Source organism: Falco cherrug, chromosome 12 (assembly GCF_023634085.1).
Source record: "Falco cherrug isolate bFalChe1 chromosome 12, bFalChe1.pri, whole genome shotgun sequence".
Classification (NCBI taxonomy): domain Eukaryota; kingdom Metazoa; phylum Chordata; class Aves; order Falconiformes; family Falconidae; genus Falco; species Falco cherrug.
Genome location: NC_073708.1, coordinates 15,985,284 through 16,006,664, shown reverse-complemented (window position 1 = coordinate 16,006,664; position 21,381 = coordinate 15,985,284). Strand labels below are relative to the sequence as shown.

General features: G+C 38.9%; 1 long non-coding RNA gene across 2 annotated transcripts; it reads right to left on the bottom strand.

The window, feature by feature from the left end:
- Positions 1-2,569: 2,569 nt before the first annotated feature.
- LOC114017628 (uncharacterized) lies at positions 2,570-21,247 on the bottom strand. 2 transcript variants are annotated; one of them, XR_003562790.2, is made up of 3 exons: positions 20,999-21,247; positions 20,529-20,852; positions 2,570-3,445 (listed from the first exon to the last, which is right to left on the bottom strand). It is a non-coding gene; the product is annotated as an uncharacterized LOC114017628 (long non-coding RNA). The 2 variants fall into 2 exon arrangements; XR_003562789.2 differs by having other exon boundaries at positions 21,054-21,247.
- Between the last annotated feature and the right edge of the window lie 134 nt (positions 21,248-21,381).

The following is a 21,381-nucleotide window of genomic DNA, read 5'->3' as shown; positions in this document are numbered from 1 at the left end:
TTGCCTCAGCGCTGGCGAACCTAAGCCTAATGGTTTGCGATGGGGTAGGGAGCTGCGATCTCACACCCTGCTTTAGGTGAAGCTGGAATAGTTTTTCTCATTGTGGCTCAGGGCTTTCTGTGCTAGTCTCACAGACTCTATTTGGCTTCCATGTGCAGTTTTGTTGCCAGGGTTCATATTTTTATGTTGGAGCCTAGACAAATAAAAGAGACTCGGCTAAAGATTAGCACGGTTGATACTTCAGCTGTTACAGTTTGTGCAGGAAGAAACTGTTGCTTATTCAGGTTTTATGCCAACATACCTGTTTCAGATACAATGATGTATATTTTCTGTCAGGGTTTTTTTCCCCCCACCTCTGGAAGGCAAAAAAAAAAAAGTTAAACCAAAACTATTCCTAGTTGTTCGCAACTATATAGGCAAAACCCCCTGCCTTATACTGCACTCATTAACAAGATATGCTATTCTCAGTATAGGTATCTTCATAAGAGTGTAAGTGAGCCCTGTTTAATGGTATGTAGTGTAATCAAGAGTAAAGATTGCTGATACCTGCTAGTAAAGACAATTGAGGCGATCATGGTGAATGTGAAGCATAGTGACTATGTTAAAGAGTATATCTGAACTGCTGCTAGGGGACTGCTCAGATACAACGGAGGAAAAGGTGATGAACTACGTTCCTCTATGCATGACTAATGGTCAGTATTTGGTATGTCAGGACCAAAAAGGACTCATTCTCATTGTAACAGAGCAAGCTATCCTTTACCCTTACTATAGTTCATAGATAATTAAGCTGTATGCTGAAGCAGATCTATCTGATTATTCTGCTTTCTAACTATAGAGGCAGCGTTTGACCATAATGCTACCAAGGCTAGGAAAACAGCTGTAATGCGTGGCTGAGCCACGTTTTTACTGGATTTCATACGCTGGTCACATTACCTGAGGAAGTGCTTGTTGTGCAAGGAGCGCATCCAGTGGTTTTCATCCTAGACTTTATAACCTGAATATCTCAGTCAAGTTCTTTCTAACATCTCACTGAACTAAGTATTACAGTCTGCTTTGTGATACAGTAGTCTTCAACACCTGCATTAATTTAGGTCTTTAAAATGACATCCCACTTCATTGAACATTGGTGAGTATATGTGCTAGAGGGTGTGGTATTGTTTGCTGAAGTGATTACAATGTGTTCATAGGTTTTGAAAGTACAGTGCTATTGCCCATCTCTTTTGGTGTTAGTGACTTCAGATCAATCTGCTGAGGCAATATTGTCAATGAGGACTCTGTAGCACGTCACCGGATTAGCAGCAAAGGTGAGCCTCAGGAGAGGGCTCTCTTCCTAGTCCTGTGTAACGCTTCACATAATTTGTCAGTGTTATTTGTCATCTAAAAAAATCTGCTCGCTTCTGTCAATGATAATTATGAATGCCTCTTGATCATGAATATGAGCCTCAGACAAACCTTCTGGGAGAGGACTTGCTACTCTAACTGAGCTTTTCCACCCATCAGTATTTCTTTTCTTTCGAAGTACTAGATCTTCACTCAAGAGATATAATTACAAACAGAGGTAAGAAACATCTTCCATGTAGTTGTGAGACCTGTTCACGTGAATAGAATGGTATAAATAAATGCAAGTAGAAAAGATGCAGGTATGGGCCCTCTAAGGGAGAGAAAATTACTAAACACCTCTTAAATATCTTTGAGTATGCAAATCCCTGAACTACTGTGCATAAGCTTCAGTAGAAATAGTGAATTCTACAACCATTTCATCAGGAACTGAGTAGACGCCTGGTCCCAAGGGACAATTCCTGAGCAGATCTCTGCTGTGAGCCTTCCCACAGCCTAGGTGCAGCACCTGAATTCCTGAAGGGGATTTCCTACTGACCTTAATGGCTCTTTGCTCAGGGCACAGGTTGTTCAGCTGTCCTATAATGAGGCTCCTAAATCTTCCTATTCACAATACAGGGAGTGTAGGTGCCTAATACAGGATTCCCTGCAGGCCATGGGCTGGGACACCAAGCGTTACAGCCCATCAGTCTCTCACTGGACTTGGCCCAAAAGTTGCTAATCCGACACCAACAATGGTTTGTCTGTTTTGTTTTGTTTCCTGTTTTTGCTTTAAATAGTAATGATGAACCTGATTAGCTGCAAGATAGCAGATGCTATGGCAATATAAGATTTGAATAACAGATGTGAGAACAGACTCTGGCCTTGGTTTAAATGACATGTTATTTTTTTATTATTTAACATTTTCTTGGGCAATGTGAGCCACGTTTTCTGCTCTTTGAGAAACTCATTACTGAATAACACATTAAAAAAATCAGGACCATTATTATTTTATGCATGTATATATAAATCTGAGAAAATAAAATTGCTCTACCTAAAAGAACAGTATATATTTTTAAATAGGATACTGATCACAGAAAGGTTAAGCGATGAGCTAACAGAACTGATTATTTCTGTCATCTTGCCTAGGTAAAATAATCCAACATGATACTTAAACGTCAATAAAGGACATGTGTAAAGCTTTGTGACTTTAGGTTATGTATATGGCATAAAAATACAGAGTACGAATCACTACATTGAAAACCAGAGTATTTTAATGATTTTATTCTGACAAAAGCTGTCAATGGCTTGCACTTACAGATCTGAATTATATATAAACAGAAAACTGCATTTTTAAGTAAAAATCAATAACCTGGCCCTAGCTGTTTATGTCCAAGTTATTACTGGTCCATTGGCACCTTAGCAGTATGGAACTGTGTTGGATAACAGCACAAATGAGAAATTGAAGTTGATGGGTTTGCAAACCTAGTGAATGGAAAGGTGATGTTGCCTGAGCTATGGCAGAATGCACTCTGGAGCCCCTCAGCTTTCTCCTGTGAATTAACTTGTCTTGATAGGAACACGTGGGGATTCCTTGTGAGTACCCCAGCTTGCCCCATGATTCGGAAAGATGGTGGTCCCTGCTTATGATGCTTCTGTGAGGAGACTTAGGCCACATGTCAGGTCAAGATGACTGCAGATAGAGTCCTTTTGCTTTGGCAGGCACTGCTGGTAGCTGCTCTGGGAAGATTAGTCCAAATAGGTAAGAGCCTGCGGGGAAGCAAATTCCATTCTCGTAGAACCAGAGGTCTTCACCAAGGGCAAGCTACAAACCTAGGCTGGTTCCTTCCTTGCCACCCTGATACTGTTCTGCAGAGTGGCTTTGGAGACTACCTCTTCCGACAGACAACCTCCAACTCAGGATTTAGCCATGAAGCAGCATATAATCAAGAAAGCAGCACTGGCAATCTCCTTTAGTGTAGGAATGTGACTCCAGTGCTGATGGAGCATTTGCCATCGAGCTCCAGTAACTTCTTCCAACCAATAGAAAAATCTCTGAGGCAGGCTTGGCTGCCAAACATTACAGGCTTTGAAGTCTGCTGGCAGGTAAGAGCTGTATGTCAGTGACCTACAAAAACATCAAAAGGTATGTCAGGGAATGCTATTGTAAGGGCTGGAAATCTAAAAGAAAATCCTCAAAGACAGTATTAAAGGACTTCAAAGGTAGGAGATAAGTAGAAAATCAACAACACTGGTCAAAATCAGACAGAGAAACAAAAATTTTCTCTGACTTGAGTAGAAGTTAGAAAGGAAATGAAAGGGAGAAATATGTACTGCTTTTCAAGGTCACACGTGCACCTGTACTGTGTAAGCAACAGCTATCTTGTCTTCAAGGTGTATATATCAGTACACTCAGAATATAAATATATACAGTTAATGCCTCAAAAGGAGACTAATAATTGATACCCATATTTTTCTTTTTACTCACATATCTAAAGGTGCTTTATAATTTTTTTAACATCGTTTATCACAGTGTAGTGAGTATGTAATAGTGAAAGATACCATCGTTAAAGATCAGGTCCTTAATGTAATCTGCCCGAATCCAAATGTGGGACCTAAAAGACTCGAAGTGAAGGCATTAATGTAGGAAATTTACTCAGCTATGGATTAATCTCTATAGTATAAGGCTTTTTATAATCTCTGGTACTTTATAGCTTAACTAAGGATTTTTCAGCAATAAAAACCTAACATGAGAACATAGAATTTCTGTAGAAAGAACTTTGGAACTGGAAATAGGTAAGGCTTCAAAATAATGTCCAGGCTGCATAAGACCAAGAATCCAGTAAGACCAGTATCCTGCTTCTCATAATAGCCAGGAATGAATGCTTAACGAAGATATGAAACCCTGGACAGGAATATATAACACTTTCCCTGAGCTTCCAGCCATTTGCAGCTGAGAAACTTCCTCAGCCAAGCATAATTTCTTTATATCTAGTAATTCTCAGTAAAATTCTCTCCCACAAACTTGGGTAGTCCTCTCCTAAAACTAAACTTTTAGTAAACACAAATATCCTGTAGCAGGAAGCTCCCAGTTTTACAGACAGTGTGAATAATTACACCTTTTCCTTCCCCCCCCCCCCCCCCCCCCTCCTTAATTTAATTTTCCTACTTTTGACGCTCGAAAGTCACGGCTACTGTACTGAGATACAGACTGGGTTTCTGAATCTGGCCTCTGCCACCAAACCTGTCCTGTGAAGACAGGCTGTATCAGGACAAGCTGCAGGAATGGTTCCTCCATCAATGCCCTTGTGCAATGAGTGAAACAAATCAGAAGGGAGAAGGAAATAGCAGCAGCATATCATCTTGAACATCAAAATGACCATCTGAAGACATTTTCAATGTCTTCAATAGACACTTGTGTGTGCTATGTGTGGTTTACCATGCTTGCAGAGCGCACAGGGCTGTAGTTAAAATTCCACTGATAATTTTTTTCCTTTTTGTGAAGTTCTGTTTTCAATTTTCAGTGTGTAGCAGTGTTACCAAATATGGGAGAATCTGCTACCATTCTGGACTTGTATCACTGCCTCTGCACTGGAGATGCATAACAAATGGATTTTTTTTCTATTGCAGTGATAAGTACCGATTCCCTGTAGCCTCCAGTGGACAGAGAAGCTTACAGGCACATTGTACAGTATGTCAGATTTTTTCTGCTTTGCTTCTATCCAATTAAAAAAGAAAGACCAAGCTGTGAAAAGGAATGTTGAATATATCAGATATAGTAAGAAGGGTTAAGCTGTTCAGATCACCTTACTTCAGATGCAACATAACAACCACCACCCCCGTCCCCCCAGGAGGAAAATAAACATTTCCCTTGTCCCTAGGGTGGCAGCAAGCCCTAACAAGGAAAAGCAGGACACATTCCTTCCTTCCTTCCTTTATAACTAGTCACTGAATTGCTCCCAACACATTCCAGATCTGGTAGGATAGCCTAATTGTCTTCACCTGGAGGCCACTGCTTGAATTCCTGTCAGTTAATATAACACCTATGGAGTGAGGCACTGTGATTTCTTTCTGATGAAAGTGGATTATGTACCCAGACCCATGGTCATGAGCAGTTTCACAGTTTCATTTGCATACAAAGTTTTAGAAGTTTCCTGGGTGTAGCTGTGCCTATAAAAGTTTGAGTCTGTAAGTGTCATCAAACATAATTCCTCCCTAAAGAATTAGAACAGATACATGGAAGATGCAGAACTGTTTATTGTAATAAGTTGTGGTTATGAGTGAAATCTTTAATTGCTTCCTTTACAATGAAAGGTCTGTGCAAAGAAGGGAATGCTGCTAGTTTGCTTTCGTTGGTGGTGAAATAGGGAAATTTCCGTAACAATTCCTGATCAAGTCTGCAGTATTACTCCATAAGGCAGTTGAAATTTTGCGATGTCAGACAGCAATTCTTGTCACAGGTTGTTATCAACCAGTATTCTGGGTCATAATTCCCCATTTCTGTAGTTACAGATACCACTCACACAGAATGTCAAGAGGAGCCCCAAGATTCAAATCTTAATTCAGTAGTAAACCAGCAAGTTTATCCCCTTTTCCAAACAAGTAGTTAGGCAATTAGACTAGAAAAATAAAAATATTTAAGCATACAGACTTGAAGTAATTTGTCATTGTTATGTACTTGTTCTATTCCTACCATCATTTCTGAAGCATTTTGTAGTAAGCTTTGAAACCACACTTGTCTTGCCTGCTTGTGTTCCAAGTGAAGCAAAATGTTAATATTGTTACAGAAAAAGACCCTGGAATAGCACTAAACACAGCTGTTTCCTAGAAAACATTTTGATAGTGTGGTGAGGCATCAGGGAGTTCTCCTAGACAGCAGCTTATCACAACAGTGCATAGACAGCCAGAACAAGTTTCAACATAGACCAGTCATGACGGTCTTTACTCGTATGTCCACTGCAGAAGTGAATATACAGTGACCAGAAGGCCTCTAAGGCTTGAAAATCATGGTAAACATAATGCTAAAAGCAGTAAAAATGTGCAAGACCACAACCAGGATGATAAGGAAGAATGAGAATATTAACAATTCTATTTTTACCCATCTTCACTGATTTATAAATTTCATTGAGTGGAATAATGATTTAATGCAAGACTTCTGACAGCAAAATGAGAGAATTACATAAGTGGGACACAAGTACAGAGGGGAAAGACAAAAAAAAAATCTGAATAAGGAAAGGTATCTGTTTTACCAATGCTGTCCTGATATACCCCTAACTGTTAATCTAATCTGAACTAGCTTGAAAGCTTGTATGAACTAGAGCTTTGAATTCCCATGGATAAAGAAACAAATACTGCTTTTCGAAAACTGCATATAGTTATCATATGTTGCATATTCTTACGTATATCCTGTATCAACAAATCTATATTATGGGTTGTATTCAGATACTGGAAGCTATAGCTCTCAATCCTGTAGCTGCTTGTGATTAATTTCAAAATAAACCTGAGAGACAGAGGGGTCTTAAACATCTACAGGGCTCCTATTACAGTGAAATTAATGGTATTGTTTTCTTCTTAAGCTCAAAAGACTAAGTTCTGTGGCAAACAAAAAAAAGCATTTGACAGTGTTAGTCGCTTTATTTTAAAGATCACTCTCTGCATACCTATATGAGCTACTCAGTTATATAGGCATTTTAGGAACTTTCTTCTTTCTTTATGTAAAGAACGTTAACGCACCACAGGAAAGGAATGGAATACCTGCTTCTCAGATGTCTTATACAAATATGTTTCTTCATTGCTCCCATAACTCCTGAAGCATTCCCCAAAGTAGACCAACAAAGGCTGGTTTAACTACTAGGACAGCAGAAGGACTATTCTTATGAAATACACCTTTGGTAAATTAAACGAAAAATCAAGAGATCTGTAGATTATTAGCTCCGCAGTTCACCACTAATATTATTTCTGCACAGCATGTTTTACAGATGTTCCATAAAGACAAAGTTATGAAGGCAAAGAGGGCTATGCTGTTTCACCAGCGACAAGCCCCCACTGTACAGATGTTCACTCTGTAGTTAGCCCGCAGACCCCCTCACCTCTAGCACATACCCGAGCTTCAGGAATGGAGATGAGATGAATACAGATCAAGAAAATAACAAACCTGACTGTAGGATTTAAGTTAGCTGTCAAGATTAGAGCAAATACAGATACTGCCGGCCGTTAAGTGTACAGTATTTGCACGGATTATTTCCTTTAGCATTTACTTTTTCCAAGTGTTCTTAATCAAATGTAACCTTACGGCACCATCCTGCGGCACGCTGGCTAACTGCACGGCTCCCGGCGGCGCCTTCCCCGCTGCGCACCGGCTGCTCGCTCTCGAACACTGGTGGAGCAGAGGAGAGTTCAGAACTTGAGTTTCATGTCTTTTCTGTGACCAAGCATCACATCTGCTGCTCTAGTAAACTTTTACCTTATCCGTGGGAAAGTGGTTTGAAGGGAAAACAGTGTTCCCTACTATCCTAAAATCGATTCAAATCTACTCAACCCTTGGCAAGTATGATTAACACAAATAAAAAGTAGAAGTGGGAGATATGTGTTTGAAGAATTAAAACTCGGATTGGATGGGCTGAAAATCTTCATCCCAAAATCCTGAAACAAACTAGACTAAGACTACTGTGGGGCCGGTTCTGTGGGAAATATTTCAAATAAATACATAAAGTCAGGGTAGTATACGATTGTAGAACAGGCAACGCGGTATGACTGCATAAAGGAGGGAGAGGACAGAAGTGATTCATGTCTGAAAGGTCTCTGAATTTGACCTGAGTTGTCTGTAATAATTTGAAGCAAATAGCGAAGTGGTGAATAATCAGATGTAAAAGTAGACAAGACTACCACACCTGGCTGGCTGTTTTTCCAAAATAACTTTATTTTCTAGGCAAAGACAATGTGACACACTTCATTTAAGTGAATATTAATAAAAAATATTATGTAGTGCCACTCAGAAATTTATTAATGAAGCTGGCAAAGTTGGTAATTTTTATAAGGGTTATAATATATGCAACAAACTGGCAAAAAGTGGTAAGGTACTGAATGATTTTGGAACGGTGAATCCAGCTAGAAGAAAGCTATTAGATTTTAATATAGTCATTAATGACCTGCCATAGATGTTACCAGTGCTCTGTTGACAAAAAAAAATATTAGAAGGTATCATTTATACAGGATGATGACAAATGTGATACAGTTGTAAAAACGTCAGGATCTACTTATACCTGAGGTACTTCCTGCAGAAATAGGAGTGACACTGATAAGACTTTAAAATGGAATATTCAAGTAAATCAATATACAGAAAATAGACACGACACAGACATGTGCAGAAATGACTACTGAGGTGACCAAGGGAAGAAAAACAAAGGCTGAGTAATATTAGATGTGATCGTTGCATATAAATCTGTTAACTGAAGAGGGAGATCTGCTTAAGTGAAAGGGCAATGATGATGAACAAACCAGTTTAAACTGTCTTTTATAAATTAAGATTGGAATTTAGGAGAGATCCTAACCTACAGCAGTGAGTTTCTAGAACAGATTTCCAATTGGAACACGGGGACAAAACTTTCAATAGTGATCTAAACAAAGAAATGAGGTGATACAGTGCCTCCAATACCAGGAACTGGACTTGATCCACATCTCTTTCAAGTCTATGTTATTCTTATAATTATTCTGAAGATGAATTAGTTGTGCCTTTCTACAAATATCACCCTAGAATGTGAATTTATTAGCTTTACACTATTTGTGTTTTAGCCCCCAATTGACTTGAAAACTTCTGGGGAGAAAACCAGACTTATACAGCATGATAAGCATAGCACCACTCTCCAGTGCTAATCCTGAACAAACTGTCCTTCAGGAAATGTCATTGAGTCTTCCATAAGCTGTCAGCCCAGTCTCACCTGCGGTGGATCAGAGATTTCCCAGATGACCATATCCACTAAAGACTGGTTGGATACCTTAACTTATTAGAGCCAGCTAAGAAGAAGCTGAATGCTACCTTCAAAAGGTAAGAATGTAGTTAAAGAAGATATTTATACTGGAACGGCTATACAGTGAATGGTCACAAGCATAGTGAAATTTCTGGGTTTATGGCATAGGTTCATTTATAGTTTTGTGCCATTATTAGGTTCTTGTGTACATTATGATTGCCTTGGAAGAGCAAATAAAAAAAAATCCACAGCCAAACTGGCTATGGAAAGAGCTAGTTTGGCTTTGCAACCCAAGTACTCACTAACATGTATACAGCAATTCCGAGTTCTTTTGCAGAACACTGTTTTTATTAATCAGTATCTGGGAGGAGGAAAACTAGAGTAACTGTGTTTTGGGTGGGTGTTAGAGTATTTATTGCTGCTGGAGGACACTATGTAGCTTTAAAGCAAACCTTAGAGCACTTTAATCCTTATTCTCATGTTTGCTCCACTTTTTTATTAGTTCTCTTGCAATTTGTGCTATTTTATTTTAGTTCAGTGATGGAATTCTGAAAACAGTAAATTCCAAAAGCACAAGTGAAAATACCCTCAAAATGTTAGCACTATGTTCACTGTAGGACTACATTTTGCATTCAAAAGAAAGATGATGAATTTAGAATTTTTTGAGAAGAACCTTAATTTGGATCATTGTCCAAAAGTCTGGAAGATGAATTAAACTTTATTGAACCAGTGAGGTAATGCTTATGTGACCACAACTGAACGCAATGAAGTTGGAGTCTAAGACTTGTTACTGTGAATGGGAGGTCCCATTATTCACCTCTAGAACTTACAAGGAACAATCATTATTACTTTAAATTACAATTGTAGTAACCACCCCCCTTTTCTCTTTCCTCCTTCTCTAGACTTTTCTTGTTTGTTTTAACCTTTTCTTCTGAGATCCCTATTACTACTTTCCTCGACGCAAGGTAGGAGTAAGTGCTCTGCTTTCCTTAAGAGCCTATGTTATTCAGGCACATACTCTTTTCCTCATGGATATTCTCCTTCCAGCAGCAGAGAGAGCACAGGCTATGGTTGTACTACGTTGCTACACAAACCTTATTTCTGTTACGAATAAAGGTTTCAGATTTTTGTTACTGAGAAAATCTTGGGAAAAGTAGAGACACATGTTTCTTAAGATGTAAAGGTCTCTGGAATTGGAACAATTGCTTTAAGCTGCGAGATAGCACAAAAGATAACCCTGTTGAGTATCGATTTGAGAAACGGCAATTTCAATTGTACCTGAAGTAAACTCTGCAAAATGTGCCTGCAAGAACTACTCGGCCCCTGTGTGTCTTGATCTCTTGCCTGCTTTTAGCAGTTTTATTCATCCTCCTCCTATGCAGGACTACAGGGCTTCTTGGACTGAAAGATATTTCAACAATGCAATCTGGACCACATAACTGCTCTGCTGCTCGTTTACCCTGGTAGTCATACGATTTAAGCCCTAGGATTTACAATTTCAGATTACAAAAAGAAATATATATTAAGGGTAAAGATTAGGGCACAGGCATTTCTGAAGGTCAAATGTATGCACAACTAAGTTTAGGAAAAGAATTAGAAGCATTAAGTTAATATTTCTTCTTCCTTAGTTATCATACACAGCTATGAAAGGTGTGGTCCATATGTAGTATTTGGTTACTTCTGCTGCCTGTTTATGCTATTGCCATCAAGTTAGTGTGAGATAAACTAGCGTGTGAACATTCAGTGCATTAACTAAGTTGTGATAATAACACAGAAACATGTCTTTACTTGTGGTAAAAACTCACTCTCATCTTATTTCAGATAACAGGGCAACTGGCAGTTGACATTTGACTTGGAATGATGTAATTTGGATGATTATTTACTTAATAGTTAAAACTGTGTACCTTCTATTTATATATTCTGCATTAAGATGGACTGTGTGGGTTCAGTCTTGCTGAGCTGGAGCAAAGAATCCTGCCCTACCTTATAAACTCTGCCTTAGCTGGCAGGCGAGAGGGTGAGCTTTCAGCTGCGGCTTAGGGTGTAGCTCTATGTAGGAAGGAACAGAGAATTTTCTCACGTTGGTTAGAGACATACAACTTTATGCCTTAAGGCAGAAGAGTAATAGCATTTTTTTTTCGTTCCGCCAGAACGGGATAAAACTTTGCCATTTATTTTTTCTATGAAAGAAAGGTAAATTTATTTTCTATACCAAAAAAATGTGCATATGTATCTGTGTATTATGTTTCTGTGTATTTATATATACACATGCACACATATGTATATTTACCTACATACAGAAACTTCCACCATTTTTTTCTAAAACAGGTTAAACACTGGCCTATATAGCATGAGGGCAACTGTCATGATGGCTATCACATTTGGACAGTTATGTACACTATACTCCCTGGTGAATTCAGTTTCAAATTTTAATTTCCAGTGGACATGAGCCACACTAGAAAGCCCTGTAAGCAGTATCTTTACATGCTGAACAAGTTAAAAGACGTTTAACAGCAAGCACTGTCTTCAGTACTAGCAATCTATGTAACTTCTCCTAGTGATCTGGCTTTAAATGTACTGTTTATCAGTAGTATCACAAACTATTAGTAGTAGCAAGATGTAATATTAATAAATTAGCAGCAAAAATTATTTGTTGCAGATATTAGCAGCAATATGTAATATTAGTATGTAGTAGTAATAATAATAACATGTAGTAACATGTTTCTAAAAAAATAGAAAAAAAAAAAATAAATAAGTAGAACACCAACAGTCTATTTCTATATATATTCATGGAGAGGAGCTTCATATCTTTTAAAATTTTTACTGTTTTCTTCACATTCTTCAGGGGTCTACTTTCTGTCTCCTCCTCTGCTGTTATTGATCCTATGCTTATTTAACAAAAGCCTACTTGTTTCATGTTTCTGAATTTTACTCATTAAATTACATATTTTGTTACCTATTCTGCAATATGTATTAGGAACATATTTCTTCCTGCATGCTCCATACAACTAAGAGGTTCACTACGTTAATAACCCTGCTGCCCTGGCCTTTTTCATAGCTCTCATTCTTTGCTGAAGACCATCTGGATGATCCTGAAGGTACCCTACAGTCCTGATTTTTATGATTCTATGATCTTTAATCAACACTGAGATCTAGTCTCTCTTGGTTTCCTCAATCAAATTTAAAGATCCACCACTTCTGTACAGTTCCACTACATTCTCTATTTTCTTATCACTGGACAAGCGTCACCATTCACGAGTAGCACCTTTCCTCATTGCTTCCTACTCTGTTACCAATGCATTCTGTTTCAAAACTGTGAGTAAGTTCAAATGCTTTGGGAGAGGAAGAAGGCAACTAGATCCTATCTACTGAGAGATTTTTGGATTCAAAGATTACAGATCTAAACCAACACCTCAATTATGGCAACTACTGGAAGCCAGAGCATGCACCTTTTTGCAGAAAAAAACCACCCACCTTTTTTTCAGAAAATGCTACTAAGTAAAGCATCTGGATTCTGCACGTGTGTCTTCTGGGATAGTCCCAAATAAGTCTGCCACAAAAGTAGTCTAAAACTTCTCAAGAAACTTGAATCAAGGCTGTATCAGGATTAAACCTTTAATTATATGCCTTCATGTTTTTAGCCCAGTATTGCTGCTTCATTCAGTGACTAGATAGTTATTCAGTATTCATTTGTAGTATTAAATTAATTTGTAATCAGTATCTAGCATTAGACTTTAATGAACATCATCCAAATATAATGCAAAATTTAAAAATATATTATTAAATGCTAAGTATTTTTTAAAATCCTATGTTTGGGTTTTTTTAAACTGCTATTTTAAAGAAAGCTCCACCTAACTGCAACACTTAGTAGCACAGAACACTTTGGCAAATACAGCTCTGATGTATCTCATGATATTCCGGAAAAAATGGGGGAAAATGCAATTATAGGCCAATTTTGAATGTGTTAGATAACTTACCCTGGGGCAGCATCCTACAGTGATTCTGTGACAGAGTTAAAGTGATAGTTCAGATCACTTTATCAGCATTTATCTGCCTTAGCTACAGAACTGTCATTTTTCTTCCCATCATCACCTGCCTCATACGCTATGTCTCAGAATTTTCGTAATATACAACAGAGCAGGCTTGTAGGCAACAGCCTACTTACCTATACAATCCTAATCCAGTACAGGTTCATGCAAGAAGGGAACTGGATTTTTTTTGCCTGCAGAAAAGGAGACTGAGGGGAGACTATCGCTGTCTATAACTACCTGAAAGGAGGTTGTAGCAAGGTGGGTGCCAGTCTCTTCTCCCAAGTAACATGCGATAGGACACAAGGAAAAGGCCTCAAGTTGTGCCAGGGAAGGTTTAGATTGGATTTTAGGAAACATTTCTTCACCAAAACGGTTATCAAGCATTGGAATAGGCTGCCCAGGGAAGCAGTTGACTACACCATGCCTGGAGGTGTTTGAAAGACTTGTAGGTGTGGGACTTAGGGACATGGTTTAGTGGTGGACTTGGCAGTGTCAAGTTTACAGTTGGACTCAATGAACTTAAAGGTCTTTTCCATCTTGAATAATTCTATGACTCTAAGAACTGCACTCCCAGTCAAATATTTTGCCATCATGTTTCCCTCGTCTCCTCCACCATGAATTGCTAGCCCAGGTACCACAGGCACCTGGTCCAGCCAGTTCCATCTCACATCTCCTCATTAGATTTAAGTTGCTTTCTTTCAGCCTTTTTCTTCTCCAGTCAATTAGCTCTAAATCCCTCCTTTCTGTTTTGCTCAGTAGCTCCATGTCATCCTCCTGTTTTGCAACACACATCCTGGTCTGCTTTTCTTGCCTAATCATTTAATTCCCTCCCAGTATCAGGATCATTGTTCAGCCTGTCTAATCTCCTTGCTCAACTGGTCTCTAGGTCCTCCTTCCACTAGCTTCCTGACCCGAGGTGGCTCAGCCTCCCTTCTTAAATACTGTCTTGCTTAGCCACTCTAGTTTCTGTAGCCCTTCTTCACTGATTCCTTGTCAAGCCATTTATTTCTCTTCCACTCTCAGTCTTGGTTCATCCTAATGCATTTCTTTCATCCCTTATCTGGTTTTATCCCCCTGCATTCAGATCGGTGGGATCATTCCTAAAGCCAAAACCTGTTGCCTGTGCTCAGTCCCCATGCATAGCTGCATTTCGGTATAAAACACCCATTGCAGGAAAAGCCTTTGAGCTTGCATAGTAGATGACTGCTTAGTCTGTATGGAGGAAGGTTGCAGAGACTTGGATAATATGATCTGTAAGGAAACTGATGGTGCATGATCTGAATATACAAAATGATGGAATCTCCAGCCCTGTTGGTAGCCCAAAGCCAAGAATTGTTACAGAAGGCATACAAATCCATTTTTCAAAAGTCAATACTTCGGCAGTGTGAAGGAGCAAGTGAAAAGCCTGTTCTATAATGCTATATGGATACCATGTACGACCTCTTATTAGTGTATAAGAGCAGACCATTAAGCTCCTAGAATGCTGAATGACTCTGACATGGTTAATGAGAAGGGCTGCTATAATCACTATCAACTTACGAAACAATGGGTGGAGATAGGAGTTCAATTTTAGAAACCCACTTCAAGTTACCACATTGCTTCTCCACCTTCTACCTTTCCTCAGCTAGTGTGTAGCAAAATGATAATCGAGTCTGACTGTTAATAGATGCAAAGTATTGCATACAGAGGAGAAATGATAATTCTACTTCAATTCTCAAAAAAAAAAAAATATCTGAACTATATTGACTCAAAACAATGATTAAGAAATACTGTACTTGCCAAGGATAGAAGTTTATTGTGTAAAAAGTGCTGAACACTAAATAGTTTAAAAGTCTCCATAGTGAGACAAAGTAGGAGAGAGTAGTTTCCAGGAATGTGCCAATAGGGAGAAGAGTTTTGCAGAGTCTAAAAACTGGACCCTCACTATTGATCTTTCACGGTGATCAAATAAGAATAGATCTGGACACATAATATATTAAAATCCTTGTTCTGTATATTAGCATCCATTCTACATTACCGATGTTAAAAACATACTGTTTCTAAAGAACACATCACCATAATATACATTTGTGGCCACAGCTGCTGGAAAACAGAAAGATGGGTCTGATGAAGTCATTAAGGTTTAAACTTAATGTCTGATACCTGTTGGCCAAATATGAGAGAGGGATATGAATCCTTTCTAAGGCGTTAAAACAATTCAAGCTTCATCACCTGGAATAAGAAGGAACCATAGCATAAACAGTGATGATGACACTGCTTTTCAAAAGTTATGTGTCTCTTGTATAAGCTAGTCTTTGCCAAATTGCAGTCTGCATTGCAAAGCATGGTGATAAAGCACAATGACCTAAAAGCTTGTTACATTTCCGTAATATATTGAAACTAATTTATTTTTCCATTGCTTCATTCTTGGAAATAATTGGACCACATTGGCATGACATCTTTTATGAAATAAATTAATATCCAAGCCAAGGCAGAAAATTTCTGCCAACTTTCAGTTTGCATCATTATAAATCAGCAAAGATATAAACAGCTGAAAAGCACTACTTATAAAGGAATTGTGGCGCAATCTCAATAAAAGAATTACAGCTCTACCTAGGAAACAGGACTCAGTTGTAAACCTATTTTAAATGCTTTTGTTTAAATTACTGAATTCAGATATCAAACTTGACTCCTTGAATTTGCTAATATCCATTTCTTTGTTCGTGAATTTGTTCATTAATGCCTTTTGGGTAAAACATTCCTTAAAAACTTCCTTCATTTTTCTCACTTTTTCATGGAAAAGAGAACTGTTTTTTAACCAAGCATTATTCTAAGTACGATAGGAAGTTAACATTGATGACTTCTCTGGTCTTCTACTTTATGTATTTAATAAAACAGAAAACAACACAATACTTGAGATAAGCTAGAAATAAATGTTGGCTTTCAGATAATCAAACGGTGTCAAAATCAAACTGAGCTGTGATTCACTTCAGGAAAAAATGGAACAAGCTAAACAGGAACATTTAGTTTCAGTTACCATTTTTCTACCCACTCACTTAGTCCAAACTAGGTATGCAAGTGAAGCACAAAATTCTAACTGACACTGTTAAGAAATGCAGAGTACTGCATTTTGGAGGGAAAAAACTAATTCTGTACTTATTTCACACAGATTGTCCAACAATATTGACTCATGAAAGGAGTATCAGCATTCTAAGCATCAATATGGACAGCTCAGTGAAGACGTTTTTCTGTAAAACAGTCAAAACCAGAAACCAACTAATAGGAAAAGCAAATGAAAACAGCAGGCAAAATAAAACTGAATTCTTACTACAAATCTGTGCTTTGCTCTCATCTGAAATAGTAGGTGCGCTTTCTGGACCAGCAGACTATGAGTAATTATAGTACTTAATGACAACAAAAATTAGAATGCGTGTCAAACACTGTACTTTAGAACTAAACCAGTGTGTAAATGTTTGAAACACATTAACATCCACATAGTAAGATCCACTATGAAAGCAGATATGTGGAGTCTATACTGCTCTTATGTATGATACTATCAATGTACAGACAGGAGACAAGATAATTTCTGAGTCTAGTCTTATAGTGGTAATTCCTATGTACTTCCACATTTTCACCTGGAATTTTAAATTTATGAGCTGTGCTTACAAAAAATGAACTGCCACCTTGTATTTTGGAAAGGCATGAGGTATTAAGTAGCGGTAAGGGTTGTTTTTATAGAGGATAGATCATAGTCACATTAAAAAAACAGGCGTATACAGCAAAAAATACAGTCAGAAATCAAGGAAATGCAGAAAGTAGAATTCTGTGTAGCAATTAAACTCTTGTGGGTTGTGGTGTCAATTAGTGAAGATGAGAACAAATACTCCCATCCCCATACAGTGGGAAAGTAAGGCAGTGATGGCACAGAAAGTCTGCAAACATCAATATATTTAAAAGCTGATGCTCTGTACATCCTAAGCTCTCAAAGCTTTTTTTTTTTCCTACACACCCCTTCTCCCAGATTTTACTTTCTGCTCAGGAAGACTCCTTCTTGCATCTTAAGCTCCTGTAACATCCCAGTCATCTGGGAGGCATGCAGGAGGTGGGTAAGAAAAGGGCAAGAACAAGAGAAAACACGAGGTACAAAGAAATGGAAGCATATCTTCTCTTTCTGTTCTGCAGATCAAAGAAAGTTTATGTCCATTTCAATTTCACCCTGTAGGCCCCACTCTGAAGATCAAACCTGTGTTATAATCAGCATATGTTTCATGGAGGTGGAGGCTTATGGATTTTGAGTGGCTGATACCATATCCATACTGTTTCACCCACACTGGAGTTTCAAGTTGTATGAAGTGACTAAACATACAAGGATTCCATTTGGTTGATATTAGCTGTATTAATGAGGCTGTCATTGGGAATATTCTGTATCATTATTCATATATACACATATATGAACTGATACATAATTAAATGTAGCTCAACTTCAGAGGTATAATTTCCTTCTGTTAGAAATCAAGCAACAAACATGCTCTGATATAGCACTTCAGTAGAATGTCAAAACCTTATCACTTAACGGTGATGACTGCATTAACAGAGCAGTTCATTAATTTCCCTGCAAACCATGCCAAATTCTACAACTAAGAGATACACCTAAAAGATAACACAGATTTCACAAAAAAGACCACATCAATCCCTGGAACTGTCCTTGCTCCACTAGTTACTAAGTTTTCAAGAATCATAGTACTTTACGTAGCATTAAACAAGTGACCAATCTTACCGAATGTATATGGACTTAAAAATTAAGCAAGTGCAAGCCTACGGAATGGAGACCAGCACTATACAAACTACCTTCACACTTAACATACATGGTATAGTTTGTACCTTACAGCTTACCTCAACTTACATAAATTAATCTCACTCTTCTGCCACCTTTCACAACATTTGTAAATTGCTCTTCATGATACTAATATGTTACATTGGACCTAAAATAAACAACATGATTTTTCATTTAATTATTAGATGATATGTTGTTCTCAGAATATAGCTGGGTGTTGTATGCCAAGTGCCAACAGCAAATAATACAGGTTCTTCCTGTTCTGAGAGAAACCAGATCAGGGCATCTTCTTATTTGTTAAGCTAGACTCCATTTAAAAAAAAAAAAGTATTCACATAACTATTAGTGGGGCAAAATATACACTCCATAACAATTTTTTATATTCCTGACTTTGACTTCTTAAAACTTGACTGGATAAAATCAAGACTGACTGAGAACATAACTTGAGAATCTGAACTGTTTAGCGATTTTATTACTGCTTTTTATTAAGTAGACTTTTTTTTTAAAAATATGTGAAATTGAAGAACTGCTTAGGCAGAAAGATACTGCTGCTTAACACTTCAGACACAGGACCATAGCCTAACACTCACTGTTATGAGATCTGACGTCCATTATAGGGTTTTAAGGCTTTAATAGCAAATATGTGTTTTAATTCCTACAGGCTTCAGTCTTCCAGAGTACACTTTCTGGTTTAAATAGCTTGCTTTCTATGGATATTCTTACATATTTGGTAAAAAGTTTGAACCATTGGACCATCTTAAAACCACAGTTGGCAATTTGATGTTGCTTCTTCAGAGAAACTACACACAGGATTATTAATACAGGTGACAGGCATGGTACTCTTTGCTTTGTTTTCCTCCAAACTACCTTTCTACCTCTAGCTTTTACATTTGAAATAATTTGAATTAATGTTATTGTTATTTGCTACCTTGGAAAACTCTCACAGCTGACTTGTACAAGGAACACCAAGAAAACAAAATTGCTGCAACATACAAAGTATTAAAATGCAGCAGATTGCAGAACAAAGTAGGAGCTTTTGTCACAAAAGCATTTAATCAGTGTGGGTGATTTTATTGAGGATACGCTTAGCCATGAGTGTTGTTGGAAACTGATGAAATAATGGATCTATAAAAACCTCATGGTTTGAACTAAGTCCCCATTTATCAATCATGCTAACAAAGTTATTCTGAAAAAAGGCAACATGCAAGAGTGGAGGCCGTAGAAGAAACAGTGGAGGACTGGATGCAAGAGACAAGTTTCTTAGAAAATGATAGGTGTGTGTGAAATTATTTAAAGACAAGTTAAAAGAGAAAATATGTAATAGGACATGTATTGGCTAGCCTCAGAGAGTGGGATAAGGACACACTGCAAAAGACAAACAGAGCAGAATGCAAGTCATGCTGTCATGCAAACAACAAAGGTCAGCAAGGCCCAAATGAACGGACATTGTATGTAAACAGAGTTAGACTGTATTAGATAGCTAGTTCTGTTGAAGGGTACGATGAACCTAAGCATAAGGACAGAAGAGGCCTTGTAAAGAAATGTGTAGTAATATAGCACTCTTGGTCTCTGCACATATTGACATCAAAAGTAGCAGCAAAACTGTACTTCAAAGATTCAGTAAACCTGAAAACTTGTAGAAAAAATCACTTTTGTAATGATCTGAATATAAAAAGTTTAATTTGATGAAGAAACTAGCTCTTTTTAGGTTCTCACATTTACCTACTGCCAAAGTATCTAAGATTTAAAAAAACTAAGACATTTTTACAAACATTCATCTTATAAAACAAGATTAATTTATTAATGCTGTGTAATTCTGTTGCATATTTTCTTGAGGATCAGAAACAGTGTGTATATGATCCCCCGCCCCCAACACCAATGTACAGCAGGTATTGTGAAGAAGGGAGATTACTGATTTGTTCAAGGTCACAGAACAAGTGCCAGAGAACTAGATTCAGTAGTCCTGATATTTGGTATTTTGAGACCCCAGCTTTTACATCAAAACATAAATTTGCCCCCAAATGCCTGATGATACCAATGATGGGGAGGGGGAGAGGGAGAGAGAAAGAAAAGTGTATGTGGTGATTCACAATGAAGAAACAGGGATTACTTCTCATCGAACTGTAGCTTTGGCCCTGCTACTCCAGGCAAACACATCTGAACGAAATAGGAATGTTGTAAATGAACTGACCTATGCACACACTTTTATAGTCGTTAACAAAAGCATAACGTTCAAAGGTATTCAAACATTTTTAAAAGCCTGTATTAAAACCTCTTCTAGACTAAAAATAGAGACATCGATCCTAACCACCTTTTGATCTACATTTAAGTTTGACCAGATCGTTTTGTCATTTCAGTGTTAACTATTGCACTGATAAAGGCTGTAAAGATATAACTGACCAGTTCCTGTAGAAAGTCCAGCCACTTCATATAGGTTATCATGGGTCTTTCTGAGGGATATGCTTGGCCACTGGGGAAGATCAGTCTCAATACAGTTACACTGGCATGGGTGTTTTTGCTGATACATCTCGACTTGGCACACTGTTACTAACTCTGCTGGAAAAAGCACCTGTGTGACTGGTTTTGCAGGAGGCGGCTGGCTGGTGCCTCCCGCCGTGCCTGGCCTGGCGCTGCCGCTGACAGGGATGGTTTTCCTGGACTTACACAGGTGACAACTCATTCCGCCCTGTCTGAAAGTCAACCTTGGCAGCTCCCCTCACGGCCCTAAAAAAAACCACAAGAAAGACAGCATGGCAACGCTTGCACCAGAGTCTCTCTTAAAGGTTTATTTCCTATTGTCTCCGCGTTGATATGGCATTCATCATTCACACTCAGAAATCACACTGTACCCCTGCACAAAGACCCCTCACCCCGTGGAAGCGGATGACCGGAGCCCCACGGCAGGGGGTGCCAAGCCGAGGGTACCTGAGAAAAGTAAGGCGGAGGCGCAGGGGGCCACCAGGCCCCACAGCCCCTCCCGGCCTGGACAGCCGCCGGCGGCCTGAGGGGAAGCGCGGGGGGCCAGGCCCCACAGCCCCTCCCGGCCTGGACAGCCGCCGGCGGGCGGAGGGGGAGGCGCGGGGGCGCGCCCGCTGGGGTGGGACACGGGGGGGCGCGTTCATCAGCGCTGCCGCTGTTGCACAAGCTGCCCGCGCCGCCGGCTCCCCAGGCGCGGCCCGGCCCGGCCCGGCCCGGCGCGGCCCGGTCCGTCCTGCCGGCGGAGCGCCCCGCCCCCCTCCCGGCATTCCCCGCG